Source organism: Agrilus planipennis, unplaced genomic scaffold (assembly GCF_000699045.2).
Source record: "Agrilus planipennis isolate EAB-ADULT unplaced genomic scaffold, Apla_2.0 scaffold8, whole genome shotgun sequence".
Lineage (NCBI taxonomy): Eukaryota > Metazoa > Arthropoda > Insecta > Coleoptera > Buprestidae > Agrilus > Agrilus planipennis.
The window spans coordinates 2,862,278-2,865,149 of NW_020442461.1; positions in this window are offsets into that span (position 1 = coordinate 2,862,278).

Genomic DNA, 2,872 nt, shown 5'->3' on the forward strand with positions numbered 1-2,872 from the left:
GGATATAGAGAAGGAGGTAAATGGAAATGTATTATTGTATAGCAGCTGTCCACGCGGACGCATCGCTCACTCAAGTAGGAGAGAGACAGATGTCGAACGCTGCCGAACGCGGAGGCCGATTGTGCCTCTTTATCGCTCGTTCCGCGCTCTCGCTTGCACTTCAAGCCTTAAGTGGAACGCCTCAGAGCGAGGTAACGCCGCATGAGTCATGTTTTTTCGTGCGTGCAGCCGACTCCATCGAATTATAAGACATTGTCACGTCAAAAATACATATTAGAGGCGGAAAGAGGAGTTAAGAGGGGTAGAGAGATTAGATTACTGTTCCCAAAAAGTTAAGGATGTAGGATGTTTCAGTTTGCCAATTTTGATCGCCCCAACTATAGAACCTTCAATGCTGCAGTGCTGATGGTTCGAAATTCTTGGGCAATTGAACTCCAAAATTGAAGCAGTTTGTCTTTGGCATATTGGGGATCAATGCTGGATTGACAGTACAATTCTATTAATTGTTCTTCTTCCTCTTTCGAAAGTGCTGATGGTGATGGCGCAAACTGCCAATCTATGTAGGTCGCCATACGATGTCCCTGGGATGATTCCTTACGTAGAATAAGAGGTTTATATGTAGATATCAGGAATTAGCCGTTTCATTTTGATTTCATAGTTCCATAGTATCCGATTTTATTGTGTCCCTATATAGTAAAATGATGTCCTACGTAAAGGATTCGTTAAGATGCAAACCGGGATTGGCAACTGCATTAAAGCGGAATATAAAAATGTGAACGGATAAAGAAACTAAGCTGAGTGATCGACTTATTAGGAGGGCATCTTCTTCGCCACGTGAGTGACGTCACGATCCTGTTAGCGCGTGCCCCACCTTGACCAAGCCTTCATTTCCCTGCTGGCTGCATTCAGACAAGTTTCCAAAAGAGTCGCTTTGATACAAATCACTTGGGTCAGATATTGTTGTACGTGGGACGCTTTGTGAATGGTGTCCGCGAGCTCCCAGCTTCTAAATGTGCTTAATAAATTGGTGTTTCCACGATTTTTACTCCCGATTGTCCTTCTTTTTTTCGTCCTCTCGTAAAATTTACGAGCGATTTTGCCCACAAAAGCAACACGTTTCTTCATTGTTATTTTTTATGTTTGTATTTGGTAACAGTTATTATTAGAGTTTGACTATGATAACCAGAGATGTGATTTATTTGAAATACTATACGTGCATTTAAAATGCAAATACAAAATAAAATATCCCTGTTTTTATCTTGCATTTAAATACTTTCTTGAGAAAACCATTTTGTAATTTATTTAAAATACTTTACCAAACGTATTTTCTATTTGTAAAATGCCAAATACATTTTTGTCGTTAAAAGTTTTGGTAGTATCACCGATCAAACATTATATGAAATCATGAATTAAAGTTGCTCACATTGGCCATTGAAGGTATTAGAAGCTTAAAATAGGGACGAAGAGACATTCTATGAATGCCTTTTAATTCTTTAACTGAAGAGAGCCCAAAACATTTTAAACTCCTTGGAAATAGCTAATCTAAAATATTGGATCGATATTGTTTTCCGACTTCAATGCCATGGTCCATGATCTAGCAAAACAATATCGAATTGATATACACCAGGTGTGTAAACCTGAAAACTACAAGATATTGTGATGTGCTAATAAATTATTATAATCCAAAATCTTAGAAAACGATTCGAAAAACTTCACTTATTAGATGAACCCAAAGCTAAAGAACCTATGCATTCCATTTCTTTCTCTTATTACATGGGTAAAAGATCGGAAACAAAAAGGGGTTGTAAATATTTTGATATAAAGTGATTGATTTTGATTTTACATCAATAAAATTGTTTGCAACCCTATTTTGGTTCTGATCTTTCACGGTAAACAAACTATTTTGGCATCAGCGTCTCTATTTTGTATTTAACATTTGAAGTAACAAATCAAAAAAGTATTTAAATACTTTTAAAAAACTATTTTGCACATCTCTGTCTATAACACCATATCTCAAATGCATCCAGTGATTTCTTTTGTTAAATGCGAGCCGGTATTCTTCGTTTAAAATCTCTAGAACTTCATTATTATGTTATAAGTAGGTTTATTGGTCAATGTTGGTTGAAGTAAAACCGAAGACAGCGTAGTAAAAGAACACCGCACATTAAAAAAATTACACAATGGGTTTTTCCAGGCAAAATCATAAAACTAAAAATCAAGCAAGATGAAAGTCCTAGCAAGGATTTAAAAAGGAAAACGAGTTTTATCGTTAGTGCAACTTTTATTTACGAGCCGTCTATAAAATATGCTTCAGATGATCCATTACGTTTCATTGCGTTTATGTCCTGAAGATCCTGAAGAAAATTAATTTCTAATTTTCAGCATATTTGACCACAAAATAGTGAAAAACAAACGCTTTTTCGGTTGATAAACTTTTTTATTACGAACTTGGTTATGATTAGAGATTATCCGATTAATCGATCGATAATAATCGATTATAATTGGAATAATAGCCCGACTATTAAAGTCAGTTTTTTCTCAGCTTCTAATCGATTAATTGGAGTAATTATTTTCTTTTCAATTAATAACCATCGCTAAATTTAACGGTAGGTACTACCCTAGTCTTAATTATAATTGTAATGCCCATAACAAGACACGACTCAGTCTTTAAGTTCATTCGAACAAAGTTGCAAGTAAACGATTTGTCCGTCATTTTCATACTAATAAAAGAAAAGCAGTTTCCACGTCAATTATATCATATCATGTTCTCCTGGTCCTAGGAAATAACTCGAAAACTGCTGTCACCCGTGTGGAATTGTCGATTTATCTGATAATTTTTATTATCCTAATTAAATCCATTAACAATTAAAAG